Source organism: Anabrus simplex, chromosome 7 (assembly GCF_040414725.1).
Source record: "Anabrus simplex isolate iqAnaSimp1 chromosome 7, ASM4041472v1, whole genome shotgun sequence".
In the NCBI taxonomy this organism is placed as follows: domain Eukaryota; kingdom Metazoa; phylum Arthropoda; class Insecta; order Orthoptera; family Tettigoniidae; genus Anabrus; species Anabrus simplex.
Genome location: NC_090271.1, coordinates 108,674,763 through 108,702,272, shown reverse-complemented (window position 1 = coordinate 108,702,272; position 27,510 = coordinate 108,674,763).

The window sequence follows — 27,510 nt, the reverse complement described above, 5'->3', positions numbered from 1 at the left end:
TTTACAAAGTTTGTAGCAGTTACAATTTAAGTTCATGAATGAGATATTTTCTTTCTTTCTTAATCTGTTTACCCTCCAGGGTTAGTTTTTCCCTCGGACTCAGCGAGGGATCCCACCTCTACCGTCTCAAGGGCAGTGTCCTGGAGCGTGAGACACTGGGCTGGGAGATACAACTGGGGAGAATGACCACTACCTCTCCCAGGCGGCCTGACCTACTATGCTGAACAGGGGCCTTGTGGGGGGATGAGAAGATTGGAAGGGATAGACAAGGAAGAGGGAAGGAAGCGGTCGTGGCAGTAAGTTAGGTACCATCCCGGTATTTGCCTGGAGGAGAAGTGCGAAACCACGGAAAACCACTTCCAGGATGGCTGAGGTGGGAATCGAGCCCATCTCTACTCATTTGACCTCCCGAGGCTGAGTGGACCCCGTTCCAGCCCTCGTACCACTTTTCAAATTTTGTGGCAGAGCCGGGAATCGAACCCGGGCCTCCGGGGGTGGCAGCTAATCACACTAACCATTACACCACAGAGGCGGACGAAGGAGATGTTTTAAATTACATAAATATTTTTGCCAGTACGACGTACCGGCCCGTAAAAGCCCAAGTATAGTACCGCTACGGTACTTCATCGATATCAATGTTCCTGTTGTAAAATCATATGTAGCTGATTACGACTTCCTCCATGCAACGCAGTGTTACGGTTGGTTGAGCTTTTCTTGTCGTGAGATGCACGTTACATAATAACTGAACGGATGCAAAAGAGATTATTGCGTCAATTAATCAGTCTTAAATTCGGGAACTAGTTCCCAATGCGGATTTGGTCAGCCCTTATCTTGCATCACATTAAGTTTTATAACAATGCGTCGCGCGAGTCGGCAGAGGCTGGTTTTATTAATTATTCTGTGTATGGCTTTGTGACCAGTAGGCATGCTGCTGGGACAGGACGGAGTGGAGTGTAGCGGGCGGCGAGAGGAGGGGACGGAGAGGTGAACGAACGCGCTCGAATTGCATGGCCATGAAGAGTGTGCAGACTCAACCCACCTGGTGTTGATCTAGGTCCGGCCCGCCAGACTACGGCGTGGCCTTCAGTCCGGACGTTCACATACAAGCCAGCCAAACCCTGGCTTGCCAGACGCAACAACTCCTGGCTTCAACTGTTAAAAAACATTAAGTCACCACCACCGGGCGGAACAGCAGACAGCACGCGACAGGCGAGGGACGCAGCGGGGAAGGAGGTGGATGCGTGTTCAAATCCCCTCCCAGACCTGCGAGGTTCCAGTTTCCCAGACTTGTTGCGCAAATTTTGCAAATAATAAATATTACCACCTTCTCCTCTTTCCTCTCCTCGTCTGCTATTTCAGCAGTTCTGTTGCTAAGTGGGCTATTATGTTTCTTTTTTGTTTCCTTGGCCTTGCTTTTGTCCTTCCAGAGCTCGATAACGTCTCTCATATCTTTGTCCAGAAACTCTGTACACTTCTTTGTGTAGCGATAAAACAATTTGATGATTCGGAATCTCTCGACATGGAAAACCAAGTTTAGACAATAATTTTCGAAAATTCCAGCAGTTCGTACGATGTTAAATGAGTCTCTGAAGGTCCAACAGACATATCCATCATCGTGGACCATTCGCGACGGTAACTCTGTGCATCAGTGATGATGTGTCGGCCTCCGGATCCCAAGAGCGTGGCTTCAAACCCGGCAGAGGTAGTTGGATTCTTTAAGGACGCAAAGAAGTCCATTCGACACTCCATGTCGTACGATGTCGGCATGTAAACGATTTCCGGTGACAGGAATAAAGTTTCACCCGATAAAATGACAGTCGAAATTGGTTATAACGACTCTGAAGGGACCGCCAATCAACGGTCGTTGTAACCGATAGTCGCACAAACCGGTTTTGTTTTTCGTTTTTACTAAAAATATCATATCTCTAAGTTTTAGTCTGCACATTTACATGGCTAATTAACGAAATTAAATTAAAACTTCAAGAAAGTATCTAAAATAAGTACTGTGTTTACATTTGTATTTGTTGAGTGGGACTGCGAGGAACTGCATTGGCTTTCGGTTGAAGAGTAGGTCGATTGATCGGCACATTACTTGTTCTTTGCTGCTTAAACCATGTAAATACAGATTCTTCAATCAATATGATATGGCCCGCTTGATTTTTTAAAAATTTCCTTCGAAAAGAGACTATTTTCTTTCTGTCCTTCCAATTTGTAGAAGTCGTTCAGTGTGATACAATTTCTTATTTATGCCATATCTTTGTTTCCCAATTTTCTAGTCGACATATTATGTATATATTTTTCTTCAATATTAAATACTTCCCTTTTCTTTTGCGTCATCTTCACAGCGATTATTGACTGTTTAAGATACAGGGTGATTTGAAGTCTACAGTAATAAGCGTTACATAGTTGTGAGTGATTTCCAAATACATAGCAAACAAAAATCAACATTGGACGTTACAGCCGATACATTTCTCCGAAAATGTGATCAAAATAAGTCCTTTTATATGATATGTCGCAATAAGCGATGTCGCACTAAGTGAGTTTTTAAATACAGTGTTTATATAGGATTTAGACGGGACCGTTAGATTTCAACGTTATATCCAGTACGTCGTTAAAAGCGATGTCGCACTAAGCGAGTTTTTAAATACAGTGTTTATGTAGGATTTAGACAGGACCGTTAGATTTCAACGTTATATCCAGTACGTCGTTAAAAGCAATGTCGCTATAAATGGTTTTGACGGTATTTTAAAATTGTCCCATGGATCGCACTGCAAAGAACTGTTTCTCTGCTTTAACGGAACGTCGAAATTGACGCGCAATTAACCTAGATGGCGTTAAATCTAAATGTCTGCACAACCCCCTGTGGGTGGGGGACACAGACGAAGAATACACCCACGGTATACCCTGCCTGTCGTAAGAGGCGACTAAAAGGGGCGACGAAGGGATGATTGTGTTAGAACCATGTAACTACTTGTGATTAGTACCAGCACGCGGGCAACACCATGGGTCGCTTTTACTTGCGCGTAGTGCCACTATGTTAGGTACTAAATAGCTTTGTGATTAGTGGCAACAGAGTGCGTTGCCGGCTTCTACAGTACCTGTGATTAGTACCACTTTAGGAGCGACACCATGGTTCTGGCTTGCCTATGATTAGTACCCACTATATGAGGTACACCACGGGATAGTGCAGGTCTCTGTGGTAAGTACACGTATGTGACGAACACCATAGGTTTGCGTTGCCTGTAAATGGCGCCGCGATGGGCGAAACACCATAGGTCTGTATTCCACCTGCGAATTTCATTACCTATGAGTGGTACCATACTGTGTGGAATGCCGCGAGTCTACGCTACTTTTGATTAGTACAACAAAATGACAAATACCATGGTTCTACTTTCCTAGTGATAAGTACCATTATGAGGTGCCGATGACTTGGATTTTGGACCCCTTTAGATTAAAAGCATCATCGATTCAGTATTATGCTATAGACGCAGTCCCTTGGTCAGTAATACTATTGTTTCACGTCAGTTTCTGTGAATGCGAGGCATTGCGGGTCGGATCCAATGATTGTTTTAAATTCATATCCATCCATTCATTCTCCGTCATCACGTTTTGAATTCTGGTCAGTGGAGGATTTTTGTCATTCCATTTCGTCTCATTTCGAACCATTAGGGGCCGATGACCCAGATGTTAGGCTCCTTTAAAGAACAAGCATCATCACCATCATCAAATGTCTGCACACGGCAGCCGAGACCATGCGGTTATAAAATATATACTCGTAAACAGCATCATTTGAGATAAAGGCATACCTAGACTTGTTTCTTGTCTGTTTCCTTCCCTTTCTTATTTTGGCCCGATGGATCCCTTTTCTCATTTTGTGTTTGTTCAGTTTTTCTTGTCTTTTACCACCTGCAATCATTTTTATATAATGTATTTTTCGCTTCGCTTTTCCTGTGTCTGTCAGCTTTCTTCTACACCCACACTTCTGAATCATGACCAAAGATATGTCAGGATGCCCCTCAATGAGTGTCGTAGTCTGCCCTCTTGATGAAGCTTGGAAACAAAAAGCAAGATTGCATAGAAGAATTAAGATTGATTGGGAGAAATCCTATCTGTTTGAAGATAGCAGTGAGTATGTGCGGAGATTATCCTCATTCTTCTGTGTTTCCATGTTTGACCTTGTATCCTTTTCCATTGTTCCTTCTTCCGATGTTGACCTGTCTTTGCATTTATCGTAATCTGGGTTTCTATTCATTTTCTTGTTTTCTGTACATGACAATTTATTATAAAGTACTAATGATTATCAGCTGATAAAATTCTCTTCAACATGTCCTTGTTGCACCTCAATCTGTTCGGAAATCGAATCACAATCAACCACTTGTTTGGTGTGACTTCTTTGTCTCGGAGTTCAAATTTTAACCAAATATTATATTTTCTATTTCATAAAATAATAAACAATTTATTGACAATCATTGCCCTTGATATATATTTCACAAAATCGACATCTTCCTTCCCAAGCGCACAGATTAGATATTCAATGCTCTTGACAAAGCGAAGGGACACGTATCGGTTGTGAATCTACAAATATTTTGGATATTTCTACTTTTTTCCTTTATTGGATTTAGGTAGCAGACCGAACAGCCAGCTACAGATACATTGTAATACAAAATATAAAAATATATAAGTGTATAAATATATACACTTAGAATTCATATACACACTTGAATCTTTCATAATATTGTACTTGGATTTCGTAATTTTAATAGTTCTGAGTCCTTACAGAATACTCACACACGCATACACAGAGGAAAAAAAAAGACATGTAAACACTGCAACTGTAGTATGTTTCGATACTTTTTCTGATGCTGTAGCAGGTCAAACTTTATAGTCGTACATCGGTATCTTAAAAAATTAGCGATTTCATTATACACCTCTTGGTGCTGGGATGATAAAGTGCATTGTAAGTTGAGTGGTAGTTGGGAGTTGATCGAAAGTAAGGTTGTTATTAACTTTTTCTGCTGCACATTAAAAAGATGGCACGAGAAGACCTGGTTGAGGTCAGAGATTGTCTGACGGATACAGGAAAATATTTCTACTTTCTATTAAGTTTAGAATTCTTAGTTCCTCTTTCATTTCAGAAACTGAACAGAGGAATCTTGAAAGAAAAACTTATACAAACATATAAAGTGTAACAAGCCGTTGTTTAGTGAACAAAACTCATAACTTCTTCGTTTCTCTTTCATTGCAGAAATCGAACACAGGAATATTGAAAGGAAAACTTATGCATGCATATGAAGTGTAAAAAACGCTGTTTAGTGAACAAACCGCAAAGCAAGTAACAATGCTGTTGATAAATCCACGTTGCACTGAGTAAGGGTTCTACATTTTGTTTTTAAGATCGATACCATTTGTAGGGGATTGAAGGGTATGAAGGGCAGTGATACGAAGAGGGAATAGAATTTTCACATTTGCGGAAGAAAATCAGAACGATAAGAGAATGAAGTAAGTCGAATATTAAATGAATGGTTAACATGGGATTTATCCCATTAAGGAAATTCTTCGATATTATTAACTCTTCACAACATCACTCCAGCACGCGTGATTTACATATCATACCAGGTGTATGCATAAGTCTTATCCGATTTCACTAAGAGATGGCGCCAGCGAACAGTACGCAGCGTATGAATATGACGCATACGTCAGTTAGTTCGTCTGACAAGCGTCTGTGTTGTGTCGTTCGGTGATCATGTGGACGTTTGTGCCTGAAAAAGAACATTTGCGGCACGCATTGCTTCTCTTATTTAGTCAAAAGGAAAAGGCTGTGGAAAGTCATCGTTTGCTGGTAGAAACATATAGTGAACACGCTCCATCGATTAGAACATGTGAGACATTGTTTCGACAATTTAAACGTAGTCATTTCAATGTGAAAGACAGTGCTCGCTCTGGTAGTGCGAAGATGAGCAATTGAAGGTGAAACCGTTAATGCACAACACTATCGCCAACAAATGATTAATTTAAATCACGCATTGATGGAAAGACGATCGGAATGGGGCAGAAGACATGGCAAATTGATTTTGTTACACGACGAGGCGCCGTCTCACACAGGAAAACCAGTGAAAGACACCTTGAAATCGCTTGGATCGTACATCCTTCCGCAACCGCTGTACTGTCCCAACCTGGCTCCATCTATCACCTCTTCGCATCAATGGGGCACGCGCTCGCAGAGGGCACTAAATCAATTTCGAGGAAGTTGGACAATGGCTCGACGAATGGTTTTCCGCAAAAGACAAGCAGTTTTCCTGGCATGGTAAGTTATTACCCGACAGATGGCTGCAATGTGTAGAAGCCGATGGCCAATATTTTAAATGAACATAAAATGAATTTTCCTAGAAAATTACGTGTTTTCTTTACCACAAAAAACCGGAAAAATCTTGTGCATGCACCTGGTACCTCATCATTCATAAAGGCGTAGCTTTATTAACCAGAAACCAATGATCTTGTGGAAATCCATTATTTCAGGTACTGTCTAAGTTGATATTCAACCTAAAGTACTGTGATGTGAGCAGCTCAGCGCAAATAAACTGTGTTTTGCAAGTACTGTAGTAGTATTTATGGTTGTGTTGTTGATCTTCACCCTCCTGGATTATTTGTATTACTAATTAAACCTTCATTAGAACGATCGTACTTCTTTTTCACGTTCTTGTTAGAGGATTTTAATTGTGCCGTTTCTGTTCATTGACGCTAGTTTAGAAGTACTAAAGTTGCTTCTTAGAAGAGTTATTTTGTCCGTCACAGATGTATACTCGTCAATTCCAAAACGAAATGCTCTAATGAACGAAAGATATCTGAACTTGGCTGGTAACATATCAGAAAATTCATACAAAACCACTTTTTAGTTCTATGAAATCTGTAGTTGTTTAGAAGTTAATACCACTTTTTTGAACATCCGTGTTTGTGAATTTGCTTTTGGAACAGACTGTACCTGACGTAACAGACCGTGCAACTCAGCTGAAGCCGTCCTTGATGCGCTGCATGATACATGCTACGTCACGTCACGTCACGCCACAGCAGCCATATCGGCAGGGTCACATTGCATTCGGCACAGTCACTCAGTAGTGCTGAATGTGGTTGGTGTTGTCCATGGTCAGTAACGAGGTCAAGCACCGCGCGTTGTTCAAGTTTCAAGTTTGGGCGCCATAAAGCAGTCGTCAGCGGAAGAAAACAAAGAGAGTATTCTGTGAAAATTGTAAGTGCTTTGTAAAAACTGAGAACAATAATAATTCAAGTAAACAGTTACGCTATTCGTGTGGAAGAAAACGGTGGCAGATCTACGGATCAAATCAGGCAAATTCCGCCCGCATGATATCGATCGAAAACTATTTCGGGTGAAATGTAGAACAACTACGCACTTCAATATTTTAACAGAAGTCATATTAATTTTGCACGCTGTTCAAGTTTGTACGAGGAACAGCGGTTTCTTACACTTTTATACAAATATAAATTCCTCTTCCAATATTCCTCTATTCGAAATTTGTAAAAAATGTGAATAGTTAAAGACATTTTGTCGATTCGCAATTTGTATGTCCCCTTTCTCTTTGTCAAGAGCATCGTGCAGTTGATGCTTGTGGTTCTTGTCTTGAAAAAAGAAATCGCCATGATGTCAAAATGTATGCAGCTTCCATGTAGATCATTCATTGTTCATAAAAGTACTTAAATTCATGTGAATTTTAATTCACTTGAAATCTTGTAAATTCCAGTAACATCAGCTATTATGTGATATAAGTTATGTCATGTGGTTCATGTTCATGAAAGTTTATGGACAGATACTTGTTAAAAAATTGTAATAAACCTAGAGAGAGAGAGTGCGGAATAAAATACATATCTAGACCAATGAGTGATTATTTTAAGATATATCCAGACTACGTTTGTAAATTCTGTTTCAGGTTTGTGTCCCTCCAGGCGAGGTCTCCTTCAGTATAAATTATTATCGCGAATTGGGTTGTATCTCATTTTAACTTTAATGAAAAAGGTCAACTATAAAGCGCCATTATAGCAGCAATGTAACAAGAAGTAAACATTGTACCCTGTATGTGTTACTGCCGTTCTAAACATGTAAATGAGAAGAAGAATGCCTTGAAGTTAGTAAAACACATTGCAATTCCTTAAGTGTAGAAGAACGATTGTCTTACTGAAAATATGAAGTAAACGTGGGACGATATACATTTTACCGTATGACAAAATAACTATTTAGTGTGTCTGAAGAATTTAATAATAACATTATTTGTTTTATGTACTTTGAATTGCTGTAGATTAGATAATCGAAGACGTCGGAAATCTATCTTGCACGAGCTCTGTAATATTACCGTCAAGATAAACAGGACTAGCATTATTGTTATAAGGAAATCAAATCAAGAACAACAGGAAGTATTTAAATTGGAAGGGTGAAAATTAAAGAAATAGACAAGTTCTGTTATCTAGGTTCCACTGATACAAATTGAAAGAAGGCTATTTGTAGTTAAATAATTCACAGCAGTAAACAGGCTATTGGCGAACGAAGGAGTATTGAGAGGAAGGAGTAATTGGTAAGATATTCATTTTCAGCGTTTGTACGACAACGAAGGCTGAGTAGGGTATATCCAAAAGCATTCACGAGGCAATAGAAGTGTGATTATGAACAAGAATTTTTGGTACCATCAAGGGAACACAAATGAATCAGTATTGCGGGAAATAAGACGCAAAGAAACCTGCTAAGCACAAAGAGAAAATTCTCCAATATAATAACGTTCTTACGAGTGTTTTTAAGTCAAGGTACTGTACAAAAAAGAAAACGGAGGACTAACAAAGAAGATTTTTTAAATTACTACTAATGGCGTTAGGCCTCGGAAGACCATGCGGCCAGCATTTATAGTCAGCATACATTTCGCGGTTGAAAGAAAAAGTCATATCTTTTAAATTAATACTACAGTCTGATAAATATTGGCAAAAAAGAAAGAAATGAAATTGCGTATGGCTTTTAGTGCCGGGAGTGTTCGAGGACAAGTTCGGCTCGCCAGATGCAGGTCTTTCGATTTGACTCCCGTAGGTGACCTGCGTGTCGTGATGAGGATGAAATGATGAGGAAGACGGCACATACACCCAGTCCCCATGCCAGCGAAATTAACCAATTATGATTAAAATGCTCTACCCTGCCGGGAATCGAACCCGGGACCCCTGTGACCAAAGGCTGGCACGATAACCATTTAGCCATGGATCCGGACAAATATTGGCAAATTACACCGCATAATAATTGTGGAGTTAGGTTTCATAGCAGGATGACAACTGAAGTTGGCAGTGGGGTATTTAATTAAATTCACCAAAGAATAGTACAGATGGTTCTGTTGTTGGGAGTACTTCTTACATTACGGTATGATGTGATTCAAGTCGGCTATTTCTCCTGGTTCTTCTGGGCAGTGAGGATTGTCTAAGACCTTAATCCTGTGTAGATGGTTCAGATAGCATTCATACTCCAGACGCATTGTTATTAAAGATGAAAGGTGTCTGCAAGTTAGTTTCAATTTCTTGAACCATACTTGCGTTGGCACGGTGAACTGAATTTTAGCATAGTGCTTTCCTCTTGTAAGCTCTGATATTTTCCAGTACTCAGACCATTCCCTGTAGACCTGGAGTTTGATTATAGGCAGAAATCAGAATATGGAATACAGAAGATTATAAGAGAGATGGGGGAAATAAAGGTGTACCAGAATTACAAAGAAATGAAAAGGAATGCGTTTTTGAAATGCAGAATTTCTTCAAATAAATGTGATAGGCTATTTCACCTTGAAGGTAGTTATCAAGAAGCAAAGTTTGTGTGCTCTATTGTTGGGTGATTTGTAATCATTTATTTCTGCGCACCAACTTTGGTCAAGGAATTACTTACACTTTGCTTCAGAGGCGAAGATCAGTACGCATGTTTACGTTTGTATCCAGTGTTATGGCTGCATCTTACGTGTTTTGTAGTATCTGATAATGACGGGGAAGGGAGAGGGTGAAACCGGTACCATTGCATGACCTACTCCTGTCCGCTGACGCCAGGGGATATGGTCAAGACTATAGGCCCTCATCCGATCCAGAAATCACCATGAACAGTGTCATATGCCCTCATTCTATATGAGCAATGCAAAGAAATTTGGAATTGAACCTAGACTTTTGGCACTCAGTCTAGGGATTGGGAATAATTGTGTACCATCACCTCTCCTACCTTGCTGGCCAACATTGTGACTATCAACCTCTTTTCCACCAACAGGACTCAAACTGGCCAACCGCGGTGTCGGACCATGAAGACTTGACGCCTGAATAGTATGGCCATTAGGCAGGATCCGGAGAGGAAAATTAGGAGCAATTTTTATCGTAGAACTAACGACAACCTTCTGGCATTGAGAAATCGTCTACTTATGGTCTTGGCCTTAATCAAGGATTTCATTATTTGCTGACATTGGCCTTATCCAAACCAAAACAAACACTTGTTATTCAAGCGACACTGGGTCAGGACTACGTCCTTGAGCCATTGCAGCCCGCCATAGCGGGCAAGAGATAAGTGCTGCCATCTGTTAGAAGTAGCAATGCGCATTCAAGTGTGACTCACAATCAAACCTGTCTTCGGAGGCCAGGCCGAGTCTGAAGGACTAACTGAAGCCCGTCAGTAGTGCGCGCGCTGTCGCGATGCCCACATCGCTACGGAGGACAAGAAGATAACGTGTTTGTCTACATTAGCCTGTGTCAACTGTCGTTTGTTTCTGAATGGACTCGTAGCACCTATTATTCTCTGCCTATTTCTAGGCTATATAATACAGTAACTGATCGTTTTCTTTGTTGAAATAGTGTCTCTCCTCCTTCTCTAGTAGATGATAATTAACATTCTCTGCATAGTACACTTCACGCCAAGTCAGGCTTTGCCAACATGTCGATCTTGGCATTATTTTTGGTCGATCACTAAATGTTTTGGGAGAAGAAATATTGAAATCCCCTAAAACTCGAGTAATTTGTGCTTCATATAATCTGTATGTATCCATACTAACATTATAAAGATAGGATGTTTGTGAGTTTGTTGCATGTGAATGTAATTTCGGATCAACCTGCTCTACCTGGGAAACTGATTTTGGGAGCAGATTTCGTGTAGTGGCAGTGTACTGTCAAGGTGTTATTGTATATAAAATGTTAAGCGTGCCTTGACCAGCTATCCTCGAAATAAAGTACTCCATAGCAGTTAACCTATTAAAAAGTGTTTTTTCCTTGTAACCCAGAGGATGGTGGCGTTATCGTTTCGGCCTTGCGAGCGCGACGTCCCGTGTTCGATTCTACCCCCATGCATTACATTTTGTCTTTCATCCGAATAATTATTTCATGAATTTTATTTTATGCTTTTTTCAAATACTTTTCAACGCTCTTTTCTGAACTTCCATAAATATTTTTCGATTTTTTAAACTTTTTACCATGTAAACGTCACCGTCTATGGATTGTTAGTGGGTACAAGAGGTATCATACCGGGGATGATAGCCGAGTTGTGGAAGAGGTTTGTCCTCAAAGAAAGCTACCGAGGCGGCTGTGCGTGAGTTCGAGTTTCTTTTAAGGAACCATCTATATTCGAAGACATAAAAATTGTACAATACTGTGTCTTATGGCAAACCCGTTGAGGGCCAGTTTCCCAAATAAAGGATTATATATATATTTCAGTCTCTTAGTGACCCTTACGTTCCCACTTCTCCCCTAGTTGGAGAAAATCCAGGACACTGTATTCAAGTACACCTGTACGTTGATAGGTAAAATCCGTAGCCTCATATTTCTTGGCTGAATTTTTTGCATTTACTTTCAGAATTCTGATTCCGTTCACAATGAAAAATGAAAATCCATAGCCTGTTTCCAGTCATTCGACCGGGTCAGGAATGGAATGAATGAAACCCTCATCTAGCGGCGAGGATAGGAATTGTGCGGGCTGCCGAAGCCTATCGCACTCCTCTGGGGCAATGATTAATGAATGGCAGAAGAAATTAAATGATATTGGAGTGTGTTCCTGGAATTAAATATGACAGGGAAAACTGGAGTACCCGGAGAAAAACCTGTCCCGCCTCCGCTTTGTCCAGCACAAATCTCACATGAAGTGACCGGGATTTGAACATCGGCACCCAGCGGTGAGAGGCCGGCGCGCTGCCGCCTGAGCCACGGAGGCTTCTTCCGTTCACAATATCCTGTATAAATGACCATGTACACTATATATTGGGTGATTACAACTTCCCTTCCTTAAACCATTCTATACAGGAAAGTATTATATAGTAGGTACGCGTACCAAACTCGGTACGAATAATGTCCGGATTATGGGTTGCAAGGTTTGCATGGTTCAGTAGTACTCGCAAGATAGGATTTATCAGAGGAAAATTCGCACATGTTCCGAGAAGCATATCGAGAGAGATTTCAGGCGTCCACGCACGCACAGAAATGTTGTCCCGATATAAACAAACCCTTGTGTCCCTCCCCCCACCTCCTCGGTTAACGCATTGCTACAGGTAGACGGCCGCTACAAGACTAAGGCCGTGTGCACACCGAGCGCGCTTCGCATAGTGTGTCGCGTGTAGCGTGAAATGCTATGCATAGCGCAAGGCGTGCTTGCTGTTCACACCGAAAACTCTACGCCGTGCTCTCCGCTTAGGTTGGTGCGAGGCGTTTTAGGGTCGTCACAAACTAATGCCGTTATCCAAGTACACTAGAAACAGTTTACTGATGGATAACAGTTACCTAAAATTGAAAATTAGGAAAAAGAATTGAAAGTGGGTTCATGAATTTAATGAAGAACGAATTACTTTCAGAGAATTCCATCGTTTGCACAGAGATGCAAGACTTTATCGCGATAAATTTTATGATTACTTAAGAATGACAAAAATACCTTTGACCTTCCAAACCCTGCAACTGAAATGTGGCGTCAAGTAGCAGAGAAGTACTGGGAGAAATTCAATTTTCCGAATTATCTAGGAGCACCGTGTAACAAACACGTGGAAATTAAATTTCCGACTAAATCACGCTCTTTATATAATAATTATAAATACTGTAGTATTTTGCAATATTGTTACAATTAGCATACACAGTTAATCATCGTAACAAATGGAGTAAATGTGTGACAAATATAATTAATAAACAGAAATATTTACTTCCAAGCCCACTACTAGCCTGCAGAGTGATATTCTTCATGTTACCACCCTCCATTGGCAAAATTATAAACCGATATGACATAGTCTGGGAGATTCTATGCACTTTGTCACAAAGTGTCCGGCTACATGGCTAAATTGTTACCGCACTGGCCTTTGGTCACAGGGTCCCGGGTTCGATTCCCGGCAGAGTCGGGAATTGTAATCATAATTAGTAAATTGCATTGGCACGGGGGCTGGGTGTATGTGTGTATTTATAATAATTTCATCCTCATCATAATGCAGGTCATCTACGGGCGTCAATTCAAAAGACCTGCACCTGGCAAGCCGGACTTCTCCTCGGACACTTCCGGCACTAAAATTCATACTCAATTTCATCCTGTCACAATGTTAAGCCCAGTAAAGTGTGACAGTACAAGTAATATTACTGTATATGTTTACTGTAGGAATGCGATACAACTGTTGTAGATACAGTCCACTTATTTTTCAAAACAGTTACATTTTTATAGTTTTGGTGTCTTGGGTTCCATATTTCTTCTCTTTGAAACACTGCATGAATAATTTCTTCTTCTATAGATTCAGAACCAGCTAGGTAACGCTAAGCAATTAACCAGCACTGCGCGTTGTCTGGCGCTTCGCTTAGCTGTAAGATAGGCGTTCAGTGCAGCAGAGCGCGGACGGTGTGAACACCTGGATTACGAACAGAGCACTGGTTATGCTTAGCGTGACGCTTAGCGTTGAGCAACACGCGACACACTATGCGAAGCGCGCTCGGTGTGCACGCGGCCTTAGTTGTGATTGAAACGGGCACAGTGGTGGATGTACAGCAATACAGAATACACACACACACCATAGGCCTACCTTCAGCACCACCCGTTCACTCCGTTTGCTTCTTTTCAATACCGAAGCGGCCTTCAACACTTCCCCTTAACTCCCTCCTCTCCTTTTCATTACTGGAATGGAGCAGTGTTAATTGTTCATGTTGGGGCACCATTTCTGTGCATGCGTATACTCAAGGAGATGCTTCGTGTAGCCGTGCAGCAAGTTATCGCACGCTTTCAGACTGTCCTGGCGTGATTTCAAGCACACTTTATAGTGAGACGGACGCTAGGTCCACAGAAACCAGACATACTTTATGATATGTCTGTCTGTTATGTTATCAGCCCAGAGGCTGGTCGGAAGCAACGACAGGGACAAAATGAGACTTACTAGACAAGATGAGGAGTGAGGTAGGTACGATATGACAACGCATAAAAAGTGTTTAATTCGAATTCCTTCTTCATTGTTTCTGTTTCCCATTCCCTTGGCAATGTTGACATTGCGTTTCCTGTTCACGTAATCCCTCGATTTCTGTTTAGAGATGGTTCAGTAAGTAAAGTTGAATTGTAATCACCCGGTACATGAATTTGAGAATATATTTCGAAAATAATGTGAGATATAAGCTAAGAAAAATCTGTGAATATTGTTTTGGAAAATATTAATGAAACATCAAAATAAAAACATTTAAAAATGTAAAAAGGTGGGATGTGGAATAAAATTAATGAAATGATTATTACAGTAAAGAAAAAACGACCGGGCGAGTTGGCCGTGCGCGTAGAGGCGCGCGGCTGTGAGCTTGCATCCGGGAAATAGTAGGTTCGAATCCCACTATCGGCAGCCCTGAAGATGGTTTTCCGTGGTTTCCCATTTTCACACCAGGCAAATGCTGGGGCTGTACCTTAATTAAGGCCACGGCCGCTTCCTTCCAACTCCTAGGCCTTTCCTATCCCATCGTCGCCATAAGACCTATCTGTGTCGGTGCGACGTAAAGCCCCTAGCAAAAAAGAAAAAAGAAAAAACGCATGGGTGGAGAATCGAACCTGAAGCGTCGTGTTCGTTAAGCTTGAGCGTTATCGTCTCAGCCACCCGGCGGGCTTTTGGAGGAAATGAATGAAAATCCACAGTCTGTTTCCAGTCACTCGATCGGGTCAGGAGTGGAATGAATGAAGCCCCCATCTAGCGGGTGAGGATAGGAATTATGCCGGCTGCCGAAACCACTCCTCTGGGGCAATGACTAATGACTAACAGATGAAATGAAGTGAAGTAGTAGAGCTTTTTTCTGCTGAGTCGGCTCCTGAGTTCGTTGACCCCTAATAGTGTAACTATGCCGGTTGTGAACCAAAGTCATTGACCCCTAGTATAGTAGTTGTGCAATTCCAATTCGCGGATTTTGCATAAGAGAGCGAGTTTAACCTCACAGACAGCATTTTGGAGCGGCCTAAGCTCACTTTTACAGCAAGTTGCCATTTCCGATGTGGATTTTGTATAAGAGAGCATGCCTAACCTCACAGTCGCCACCTTGGAGGGGCCTAACCTCCCTTGAACGGCTAGATGCCATTCCCGACGTCAACAATCGTCATCTAGGATGGCCTTAACCTCGCTTTAACGGCTAGATGCCCTTTTCGGCACCATCTTGAGTGGTATGGCAATGGGTATTCTTGCGATGCCATATTGAGTAGTAGGGTAATGTGGATTCTCGCGATGCCATCTTAAGTAGTCAGGCAATGTGGATTCGTGTAAGAGAGCAAGCCTAACCTCATGGAGTGCCTAACCTCACTTTTACTGATAGATGCCCTTCCCGACGCCATCTTGTGTAGTAGGGCAATGGGAATCGCGGATTTTGCCGACGCCATCTTGAGTGGCAGGGCAATGGGAATTGACATAAGAGAGCACACCTAACCACATGGAGGAGCCTAACTACACACGGCCTAGTTATACGGTCAGATGCCCTCCCCGATGCCATTTTGGAGGGCCTAACTACACATGACACAGTTTTACGGTCCGATGACCTTCCCCTCGCCATTTTGATCCTCGCACTAGAGGAGGCACATATGACCTAACCTAGTTTATGGCCAGATGCCCTTCCCGACGTCATCTTGAGGGGACTAACTACACAGGGCCTAGTTTTACGCATATATGCCGCTCCCGAAGCATCCATGAGGGGCCTAACTACACAGTGCACAGTTTTACAGTCAGATGACCTTCCCGTCGCTAAGTCGATCCTCCTACTAGAGGGGGCATATAGCTTTATGTCTACGTCCGACAGTAACGAGCAAGTCTAAACATGCTTAACTATGACGACGTGATCTTATGTTTAAGGCTTTACGCCTCCATCCGACAGACTGCCTGCGACGAGACTGAGCACGTGGTATACTAAGATTGTTCTGTTTTTAACATGCAGCGATGACGTTGTCATGCCGACTGAGCACGTTTCATACTAAGATTATTCTGTTTTCCGGCTTCATGACTAAATGGTTAGCGTGCTGAACTTTGGTTACAGGGGTCCCGGTTTCCATTCCCGGCAGGGTCGTGAATTTTAACCATCATTGGTTAATTCCGTTGGCACGGAGGCTGGGTGTATGTGTCGTCTTCATCATCATTTCATCCTCATCGTGACGCGCAGGTCGCCTACGGTTGTCAAATCAAACGACCTGCACCTGGCGAGCCAAACATGTCCTCGGACACTCCGGGCACTAAAAGCCATATGCCCTTATTTATTATTCTGTTTTTAACATGCAGGGATGTCGTCGACATGGTTATGCATGTTTGGACTTGTTACCAAGGTTACTCTCTTGTAAACTCAACCCTTTATAGATGGAATGAGTGCGAATATTTTAGATAGGTGTAAAGAGACAAAGGAATCCAATAAGTAGAACATTTTGAGTTTAACGAAATATTTATTGTATAATTATTTAAAAATTAAACAATCTACTGCCGGTTATACAACAGTCCTGGTTATGCTGCCGACAAGGTTGCTTTACTCCTTAACAGCTTACTGCGAAGAGGTAGCATGCTTCGAAAATCGTAATGCCCCCAGCAACATTCAAATTAAAGAAAACATTTATTGATAATGAAATATATTATACTATGTATGTTATGCCTGACAAAGAAGTTAATGCAGTTGTTACCTTGTTTTTCATGTGTTTTCTTCCTTTCTGAATTGTTACCAGGTACTGTAATACTGTAAAGGGAAAACGTTCATCCATACACTGTGTACAGTTTTCAATCTTCGGATTAGGTCCACCCCAATAATCATCACCATTTTTACCTTGATGCTTGTAATGACGTTGACAGGGTCTGCATAAATATACATCGATTGACATCTTACTGTAGAGAGGAAGGATGTCCAAAAAAGCATTTACGAAAGAAGCAGCGTACGTAGATAAAAATCCTGGTGGTAAACATTGAATCAGACGTTTTGGCATCTGATATAAGGTTCCATGTTTACAGAACATCTTAATAGCCTCACTTACTTGTGTGAAATAAATAAAATGTTGCATATTAGAGTGTGAAGAGCATGCAGATTGACAGTTTTGTTTGTTGTCAAGACGATTGTCTGTAACCGTGTAGTATTTTTCTTCTTTCTCTTCGAAATGTCGTATGGCTTTTAGTGCCGGGATATCCCAGGACGGGTTCGGCTCGCCAAGGTGCAGGTCTTTCTATTTGACTCCCGTAGGCGACCTGCGCGTCGTGATGAGGATGAAATGATGATGAAGACTACACATACACCCAGCCCCCGCGCCGTAGGAATTAACCAATTAAGGTTAAAATCCCCGACCCGGCCGGGAATCGAACCCGGGACCCTCTGAACCGAAGGCCAGTACGCTGACCGTTCAGCCAACGAGTCGTACTTCTTTCTCTTCAATAGTGTACGGTGTAGAAGCACACACCAATGTTCACCATAAAGGGTTATCCTTATTTATAGTCTTGTAACAATATTTGTTAGCCTATGGTAAGTAACATCACTCATATGAATAATAATAATAATAATAATAATAATAATAATAATAATAATAATAATAATAATAATAATAATAATAATAATAATAATAATAATAAGACAATAAGCTGTTGTGTTAGCAGGAATGGAATGAGAAAAGGACTGTACGCAATCCTCACACCATATGGAAGGAACCATTCCATAAATATGCTGTTTATTGCTTGCTGTCATAATACATACACCAATAATATGTTCAAGCTGAAGGTTTGCGCAAAGTAATCTGTTGCGCAAGAATGTAACATTTATGCTTTAAGCAACAAATCAGTGGCATGACATGGAAATCAAATACCAAGGTGGTATGGACAAGTATTTTTAGTTCACTTCCTCAGCGCGTTCGGGGTGCGGTGAAACACCAGTCACCTTAAAGGTCTAATAATAATATTATTTGTTTTACGTCCCACTAACTACTCTTTTACGGTTTTAGGAGACGCCGAGGTGCCGGAATTCAGTCCCGCAGAGTTCTTTTACGTGCCAGTAAATCTACCGACACGAGACTGACGTATTTGAGCACCTTCAAATACCACCGGACTGAGCCAGGATCGAACCTGCCAAGTTGGGGTCAGAAGGCCAGCGCCTTAACCGTCTGAGCCACTCAGCCCGGCAGCCTTAAAGGTCTGAAATAGGATGAATGGTTCCTCTGAAGTTTTTTTTAGGTATTCACAGCCTGAATGGCTGAGCATAGCCCGTTAGAACGATTGTACCTCATACCTATGAACAAATACAGAACATAAAACTTATTTCTTCATTCGTGTAATAGGAGTCGACAGAATTATTACTAATATCTACTCGCGATGTATTCCAGGGTTTGAGCCCCCCCTCCCATGGCACTACAGCCCTTGGAGGACCTTGGCCTACCAAGCGACCGCTGCTCAGCCCGAAGGCTTTCAGATTACGAGGTGTCGCGTGGTCAGCACGACGATGAATCCTCTCGGCCGTTATTTTGGCTTTCTAGACTAGGGCCACTATCTCACCGTCAGATAGCTCCTCAATTCTAATCACGTAGGCTGAGTGGACCTCGAACCAGCCCTCAGGCCCAGGTAAAAATCCCTGACCTGGCCGGGAATCGAACCCGGTGCCTCCGTGTAAGAGGCAGGCACGCTACCCCTACACTACGGGGCCGGCATTCGAGTGTTGAGCACTTCGATATGTTGTTACCCATCGATGTCGAAAAATGGCAAAAATCATTACAATCCTTAAAGAAGGCAAAGGACAGCCAAAACGCTACGGAGCCATTCTTACAGTAACAAACATTGAAAAAATAACTGCTTAGGACTCTAACCTGCCTCCATAGGGTATTTTCCTGCAGATATTCTGTGCATACTTTCGTTACCTTAGATAAAGCAAGGCCTACGATTTTGAAGCCCCCATTAGAAGCTCTGCAATTTGCACTGGGTGACGAAAAATACCACTTTCTCGTATGTACCGACTCGTTGTCTATTGTCACCTATTCCCCACAACACTCACGGATTCATGACCTTCTGGCCAGGTTGTGTGACGCTGTACCAGAACCACTTTGGCGTGGCTTCCAAGCCTGAAAATAAAACTAAGGGAAGACAAAACATCGCTCCAGTTCAATGGAAATACATTTGGAACGTTCCTTGATACTGGCACTCATAGTATGCGTTTGTATTTGGAAGCGAATAGGTGACATGGAACCAAAATATTCTCATAATGATGGTAAAATCCATTTCCGCACAGAACATGAAGGACCGGGCGAGTTGGCCGTGTGCGTAGAGGCGCGCGGCTGAGAGCTTGCATCTGGGAGATAGTAGGTTCGAACCCCACTATCGGCAGCCCTGAAGTTGGTTTTCCATGGTTTCCCATTTTCACACCAGGCAAATGCTGGGGCTGTACCTTAATTAAGGCCACGGCCGCTTCCTTCCAACTCCTAGGCCATTCCTATCCCATCGTCGCCATAAGACCTATCTGTGTCGGTGCGACGTAAAGCCCCTAGCAAAAAAAAAAAAACTATCCGTAACCTAGGTACTAAGTGGGAATCATTGGTTAGCTTTATGCCTGGCCACCTTTGTCCCCAGAAATTAACCTGGTACTCATTTTTGGTGTATATTGAGAGGTCATGGCTTTGTGCAGCTCTAGATTTTCTGATGGGGAATCGAACCCAACCCAACTGAACTGAGTACGCCTTTACCACCACGGGTAGGGAGCTCCTATTATCATGGAACCTCTCATCAAATGTAACAAGTATTAAACTATTTTGTTATTTTTAGAGCCTTTTAGTATTTTGTTTTAGTTAAAATGCATTAGTAAGTCTATCTGATACTGTAGGCCTAAGTAGAATTCTTTTTTTTATAAGAAAGAGGGTAACTTATATTCAGGGGCTAGTGACAGGTCTTAAAATAAAATGGTAGTTCACACCATAAATCAAAACGACCAGGCCTGCTGTAAATGACACACTTCTTAAAATATAACATGCATTTTTTTAAGTGTCCGGTCAAGAGAGCCAAGAATAACGGCTGAGAGGATTCGTCGTGCTGACCACACGACACCTCATAATCTACAGGTCTTGGGGCTGAGCACCGGTCGCTTGGTAGGCCATGGCTCGCGGGGCTGTTGCGCCATGGTATTTGGTTATGTTTTACAGTAAATCTACTTGTCCGACCCCTTGGCTGAATGGTCAGCGTTGAAGCCTTCAGTTAAAGGGGTCCGGGGTTCGATTCCCGGCTGAGTCGGGGAGTTTAATCGCGTCTCATTAATTCTTCTGGCTCGGGGACTGCATCGCCCTGTTTTACGGACAAATGCCCTTCCTGACGTAACGCTGTGTTGAGAGATGTATTTCATTGCAGTACAGCGTATAGCTGTGGTGTGCTGTGTGCATATGAGGAGGTCTGTATTGAGAGAATCACAAATACGAAATCCCTGACCCAGCTGCGGCTTAAATACCTTAAATATCTAACTCACCCGAAATTCCCTGAACTGAAGAGTGCAGTGATTATTATTCACACAAGGAGCCGGAAGCCTTACGAGGTACTGTATTTACATGAATGAAATTCAGTTCCCACTAACCTCTCGGTTAATGATAAACACTTTAGTGATATGAGGATACCCCTTTCAGACCTGAAAGAAAACTGGAGGCGTGAATTTTTGTTTGTTTGTCAAAAACTGACTAAAATTCTCCTCAATAAACATGCTGATAGTTTATTTTACAAAATAAAAACTAACATCCGAAAAACAGGACCCACACAATTGTGCGTATCAAAATTCAAAGCCTCGTTGTATCACATACGATGACGTATCTTCAAAATTTACGTTCACTAACCAATGTACACACTTCATTGAATATATTCCGGTATTCAGTAAAGCTTCTAGATTAATATAAACGCAATAAATAAATACTTACTTTTGGCACTACTGCTTCCCGCCATCTCGCCGATCAACTGTGCTTTTTAAACTCTTCTTCCTTCGCCCTGGCGGTCAAGCGCATACTAAAAGCAATTGAAATATACGCCACGTGTCCCGCACAATCACTGCAGTCCGGTCTAGCGCCGAAAAAACATCAAATACGCTCGGGGATAACTAAAATACGAACCCGCACAATTGTGCGTACACGGTCTGAAAGGGATAATGTGTGGCCTCATTTCTTCAAAAAACCATTGATATTTGCTTATTAAACAGTAAGATATTTTTCAATGAGACGAACATGAGGGGAAATCATAACTTTCTATATCATGTTCCCACGAAGAATTCAAAAGTGTTCAACTTTGTAAAGTCGAGGAGGCAACAGTATTAACCAGTGACACACATTCTTGTTTAAATAACTTTTTTCCTTAAAACCCGTCCATAGACGTACTATAGTCTACTTCATTCCAGTCTGAGTAGCTCAGACGGTACAGCCTGTGTCGGCGGGTTCTATGCTGGCTCAGACTGGTGGTAGTTTAAGGTGCTCCAGTACTCGAGCCTCGTGCCGGCAGATTTACTAGGACATGAAAGAATTCCTGTGGGTTAGAATTCTTGCTCAGGATCTCCAAAATCCTTAAAAGTATTTAGTGGGATATAAATCCAAGAATATTACCATTATTCGATTTATTTATACTGGTAACACTATGGATATTAAGTCTTTTTCTTTTACATTTGATTAGTTTTTTTTTTTGGCATACTTTCGCTACAATTTGTATAACCTAAATCAAACATTAACAGATTAAAGAGCAATAAATGTGAGTAAATGGTAATAAAAATAAAAATATAATTTCACACCCATTTTCCTGCAAATGACGAAGAATAAAAGTTCTCCCAGACATGAAAAATTGCAAAATGTTCGCTGAGTAGTGAGCAAGTACCTACGTATTTACTTTGAAATTTTCATGTGAAACCTAATTTCTGACCAATATCTTGAATGCCCTTAAATTTGGTATTGTTCAAATGTGAATATCTCCACGGATTTGAGTAAATCGTAAGAAAATTGGAATAATTTGCGAATCCATGGAGTGTGGATGGAATACAGAGATTTATATTATTTTGAACTCTGTTGCCACTGTCCTAGATTTCAATAATCCCGAATCTCCTTTATGACAGGAAATTAAATCCAAATACAGTGTTATGGCCAAACGTCAGTCCAGACTGAATTTTCCCTCATAATTTCTGCTAAATATTGTCCTAAACTGGCAGAATCTTACTTTGTAACTAAGATTACAGACGCGTTGACCACAAATCGTTATTGCGCCTACGATAACCCCTGTGCGATAATGTTGTGCAAAAATACTGCCCCGCAGCACACATGCCATTAAGAGCGAGACCGCTTTGAAATCACTCGCACTTTATTGAACCTTAGATTAAAGAACATTTTCTGCCATCGTTCTAAGCTGCAATATTTTGCAGGCGCAATGACGATATCCTATGATGTTCATGAATAATCTAAAACAGAAATAAGCAAATAACAATTTACATAACTAGTTTAACGTACATCATTTGCGAATCTATCTATATATTCTTCTATATAAATTAAATCATAACGACCGTGTGTTTGTATATTGACTATCTCGGCGAAATTCCGTACAGTTATCCGTTTCAGGTGTAATAATGACAATCTGCATACTTTTTACCTTTGGTATCTGTTTGTCTATAACTTGAAATCTACAGGATATGTTTCTGCCAAACATATTTAGAATCCATTTGTCATTGGGTAGGTTTTAGGGCCATTATTGTTCCTAAATACCTGAATTGACTGGGGGTTTATACTAAATCGAAACCGTGATTTTGCACTCCCACAAAATGTACACAACCAAACTTAATGGAAATCTACCTTCCTTAATGGAAATCAATTTCTAAACTTTTTTCTCATCTGCATCATTTAGATACGAGGGTTAATAAGGGAGATATCACTAACGGACTGTTTTTTTTATAGAAGTCCCAGCGGACTTAAGTCAAGAGCCTGTGCGTGTAAAGCATATTTTTTATAATTTGAAAACTTCTGACGATATTTCCACCAAACTTTATATTTAGCATCCACCTGTCCAAAAGTAGGTTTTAAGGTCCATACCCTTTCAAATTCCCGGCATGGTCTGGGGTGTTATAGGGAACCGAAACAGTGATTTTACTCTCCCACAATATATACAAGGCCAACCTGAGTGGAAATCGAGCAACCTTGATGGAAATCCATTTCTAAAACTTTCTTTTCCTCCTGTGCATTTTTTCGACGGGGGGTTTAATGAACGGTCGGTTTTGCAGCATAAGTCCAGCGGACATACCCCAGAAGGTGTTGTACGTGGAGCAGATTCCTTATCTGTCTATATAAATAAAATATTAACGACCATGTATCTATGCATTGACTATTTGTGCGAAATTTTCGTACAGCTATCCGTTTAAGGGGTAATAATGACCATCTGCATATTTTTAGCTATAGTTGCCTGAAAGGTCTAAATTATTTTACCTACCGCACCCCCTCGCCCAAAATCAAGATTGCAGCACAATCTTCCAGACGAGCCAGAAAATTGAAATTAGGTAAAATTATAAGGTTTAACCTAAACCGACGGAAAATTTCCAGGATCTTTAAATTTTTAACTTTTTATCTCCGAATATTATCGAAATATGGAGGCGATTTTGATAACGGTGCAGACGTTCGTTTCGAGGTATTTCGCCGCTAAATGGTAAGTACTATCACAAAACGGATGGCACAATCTTTGTTCAATTTGGTGTGATCTACAACTTTGGTCCTACGACGTATTGTCGCCTCTCTCTCTGCCTTATACGTTTGATTTGTCTGTATTTCTCGATTGTTCTTAAATTTTGTACTTTTTACACGTATATAACATAGTTTGACACGCTTATAGGAAAGATGGAGTAATCTAATTTGGCACGCACATTGACACGAACGAAATTTCATTATTCTAGCTTTTATATAAGTATGTGAAAAATAATGTAAAATGTTAAAAATGTACCCGAATTTCACCCCATTCAAACAGCGTTACTCAATCGAACCCATAAATACGGCAGATACGAGAAAATGTTTTAAGAACAAACATGATGATGATGATGATGCTTGTTGTTTAAAGGGGCTAACATCGAGGTCATCGGCACCTAATGGTACGAAATGAAATAACAAAAAATTCAAATTCATCCACTGACTAAAATAAAAAATGTCATGAAGAATGAATTGATGGACATGAACCCTACAAAAAACAGAAACAAACAAACAAAAACAGTGGATCAGAGTCAAAAAGAAAGTTGTTAATTAAAGTATTACTGACCAAGGGACCATTTATAAAACACAATGATGCTTGATATCTGAAGGAATGCTAAATTCACGTCTAAGGCCCCACAGAATGGTACATGTCGCGAGTAAAGTAGAACCATGGTATTTGTCATTTTGGGGTACTGATCAAAAGTAGCGAAGACTCACGGTGCTCCACACAAGATGGTACTACTCACAAGTATTGCAATTCGTACAGGGAACGCAGACCTATGGTGTTTCTTACACAATAGCGCCACTCATAGCCAACGCAAACCGGTAAGGTTCCTCGCCTAGGTGTACTAGTCACGGGCGCCGGTATTCCCGTGGTGTTCCTCACATAGTGGGTACCAATCACAGGCAACGCTGACCCACGGTGCCGCTAATATAGCGGTACAACTCACAGGCTACGCCCAGACCCGCGGTGTTGCTCACATGGGTACAATGCACGGGTAATGGAATCCACCAGGCCAGGCTTCTTACTGCAACTAATCACAAACCTATTTCGTACCAATTTAGTGATACTACTCGCAAGTACATGCAACCTATGGTGTTCCCCGCATGACGGTACGAATCACAGGCTACGCCCAGACCCGCGGTGTTGCTCACATGGGTACAATGCACGGGTAATGGAATCCACCAGGCCAGGCTTTTTACTGCAACTAATCACAAACCTATTTCGTACCAATTTAGTGATACTACTCGCAAGTACATGCAACCTATGGTGTTCCCCGCATGACGGTACGAATCAAGAGTAGTTTCATGGTTCTAATTCAATCATCCCTGTGTCGCCCCTTGTATTCGCCTCTTACGACAGGCAGGGGATACCGCGGGTGTATTCTACATGTGCGTCCCCCACCCGCAAGGGGTAGTGTGTTTGGTCCGCGAGAGGTATTTTATTTCCCCTCAAGTCCGCCGGCAAGCCGGTTAGGACCCCCCTATCCACCACCTGGGACGCGCCACGTGGGAGTATCACCTCTCTCCCTGCTACGCCTGCGTAGCAGGTTCGTGGCACAAACATCTGGAGGGATAAAAGGGGCGTTCGGTGGTGTAAACCGTTTGTTGATGTGATGTACCGTTTAGGAACAGTAAAACTCGAAATGAAGAACTGCATTTACAAACGTGCTCATGCTTGCCTGTCATCTATCTATATAAATAAAATCGTAACGACCGCGTGTCTGTACATTGACTATTTTGACGAAATTTGCGTACAGTTCACCGTTTCAGGTGTAATAATGAACAAATTAATATTTTTTAGCTTTGGTCTGTTTGTTTGTCTATAACTTGAAAACTACTGGATACATTTCTACCATACTTCATATTTAGAATCCACCTGTCCTTGGTTAGGTTTTAGGGCCAATATTGTTTTTAAATATCTGAAATGGCTGGAGGTTAATACTAAACCGAAACCGTGATTTTGAACTCCCAAAAAATATACACAGCCAAACTTATTGGAAATCTACCTGCCTTGGTGAAAATCAATTTCTAAACCTTTCTTCTCATCTGCATCATTTCGATACGAAGATTAATAAGGGAGGTACTAATAACGGACCGTTTTTCGGTACAAGTCCCATCGGACTTAGGTACGAGTGAGTGTAAAGCGTATTTCTTATAAAATGAAAACTACTGGAGTAATTTCAACCAAACTTCATATTTAGCATCCACCTGCCCAAAGGTAAGTTTTTAGGTCCATACCATGTCAAATTCTCGGAATGGACTGGTGGTTTATAGGGAACCGAAGCAGTGATTTTACTCTCCCACAATATATACAAGACCAACCTGACTGGAAATCGACCCATCTTGATGGAAATTTCGAAAACTTCTTTTTTCTCATGTGCATTTTTTCGACAGGAGGATTAATATGCGAGATATCATGAACGGTCGGTTTTGCAGGCTAAGTCCAGCGGACATAGTCCAAAAGGTGTTGTACGTGAAGAGATTCCGTATCTATGTAAATAAAATCGTAACGACCGTGTGTCTGTATATTGACTATTTTGCCGAAATTGTCGTACAGTTATTCGTTTCAAGTGTAATAATGACTATCTGCATATTTGTTAGTTTTAGTTTCCTGAAAGACCTCATTTTAACCCCACTCGAAGCAATATTGAAGCACAATCTGCCAGACGAGGTAGAAAAATGAAATTCGGCAAAATTATATGTCTTAATGGACGGAAAGCTTCCAACATCTTCAAATGTTTCATTGTTACCCCCGAAAAATATCGGAATATTGAGGTAAATTTAATGTCGGTGCAGTCCTTCGTTTCGAGGTATTTCGCAGCTAAACGGTAAGTCGTATCACCAAACGGATGGCAAAATCACAGTTCAATTTGGAGTGATCTTCAACTTTGGTCCTATGACGTTTCGCGGTATGTCTATTCCTTACATGTTAGATTTGTCTCTACATCTCGATTATACGTAATTTCGCTCTTTGTACACGTATAATTCGTAGTTCGAATCATTTAGGCCTATACGAAAGGTAGAATCATTTTATTCTACATGAACATTGGCCCACCCAGTATCCAGACGTAAGCCAAGTTCTATGTTTCTAGTTGTCATATTACTACCCAAAAGTAATGCACTGTGAGACAACCTTACCCAAATTTTACCCTATTCAACCTGTCTAACTCAATTTGATCCATAAATAGGTAAGGTAAGGGTAAGGGTGTATTCTGGCCGAAGGCAGGTCCGAACCTCCGTAGAAGTATGCCTGAGCCGGAGTTTACGTACGGTAGGATGGCCAGTTCCTTTCCGCTCCTCCATTCCCTTACCCCCAAACAACAGCGCGTGGCAACCCATCCAAATCTTGACCACGCCCAATCTTGCTTAAATTCGGAGATCTC